Genomic DNA, 1684 nt, shown 5'->3' on the forward strand with positions numbered 1-1684 from the left:
CCCTACAAAGGGGTAATTTTCAGCGTAACATTCCTTCGATCCTGTAAGAGCAAATAGAGCAGGGACAATTTAAAGGAAATGAAGATGTCCATCTCATCCTATCGCAGGAAGAAAACCACAAAACAGATACCAACTTCTGTGCATCACACTGCCAGAAACAAACGGACAAAAGCTAACGATGTAGTTTTTTTTTTAGGAAAGGAGAATCAGGAACCCCTCCTTTCCACTGCTGTGGGAGAGTAAAGTGTCATGTGATTCACGGAGAATAATTTAGCCAAATTCTCTGCTATTCAACAGTCTGCATTCATGAATTGATCCTGAAGAGCGGGTGAGATGACTCCGTGGGTCAAGCTGTGCAAACTTAGTGATTGAGTTTGATCCTTGGGTCCCAAACTCACCAGAGGTGTCCTCCACGCAGCCACATGGCACTTTTCTGCACAACGCTCACACTTCATGCACACACAGAGACCCAGTAATAAATAAAATAAAAACTTTGTTTCAACGATTGGATCCTAAACGTAGTCTTGTGAAGGCAAGAATTCACATTTACCCAAAGACAAGTGTCAAAGCCACTTTCCATGTCAAATTATAATAAGCCATCCAATTGTCACTCAAGAGAGGACAAGGTAAGCACCTGATACGCTCACATCTTGTAACACTCGGCTTCTGTTAATGTGGTAGTTTTATGTGAACTAATACAGAATGATACTCAGGATATTTATTTTCTGGGGTTGGAGAACAAGGTAAGAAAAACATGCTTCATATTTATTTAAAGAATTATTATTCTGATTTTATATATGAATTTTTGCCTGAATGTGTACACACACGCATGTGTGTATGTATGTGTGTGTGTGCATGTGTACATGATACCTGGAGATGCCAAAGGAAGGTGCTAGGTCACCTAGAACTGGAGTTAAGGACAGTTGTAAGCTACCATGTGGGTTCTGGGAACTAAACCCATGTCCTCTGCAATGCTCTTAAACGCTGAGCCATATCTCCAGTCCCAATATTGGTTTTTTTTTTAGACTAAGTCTCATTGTGTGGCCAGCCTAAGGTGACCTCAAACTCACCATGTAGCTCAAACTGACCTTCGATCTGGCTTTCTTCCTCCACCTCCTGAGTGCTAGGATTGAAACTGTGGTCCTGTAGCCGGCTGCTTTGCTTGTCTCTGTTTATGTGTGCACAGACTCACTCTTGAAGGATGCACACATCTGGTGACAGTGGTTGACCAGCAACAGCTGAGTGAGTAGGACTTAGGAAGCTGGATGGAGGCAGGCTTGGCAAGGAGATTTGCTAATAAAACCTATTTTTACAATGTACTATTTTGTATTTGTGTATATAGGTTTAGCTATTCAAACAATAACTGAAATAAAATGTACAATGTTCCTTCACACTGAATAAATATATGTTGCTGTGATTGGTTTAATAAAGAACCTGGCTGGCCGATAGCTGGACAGGATCAGGTCGGGTGGGAGAACCAGACTAAGGGCACTGGGAAGAAGAAGAAGGGTGGACTCAGAGGAGTTGCCAGGCAGATACAGAAGAAGCAGCATGGAAAGTACATAGATGAAGTAAACCAGCCTTGGAACAGCACATAGATTAATAGAAATGGGCTAATTTAAAATATAAGAGTTAATTAGTAATAAGCCTGAGCTATTAGCCAGGAATTTATAATTAAAAGACT

This window comes from Arvicola amphibius, chromosome 12, assembly GCF_903992535.2.
Source record: "Arvicola amphibius chromosome 12, mArvAmp1.2, whole genome shotgun sequence".
Taxonomy (NCBI): Eukaryota; Metazoa; Chordata; class Mammalia; order Rodentia; family Cricetidae; genus Arvicola; species Arvicola amphibius.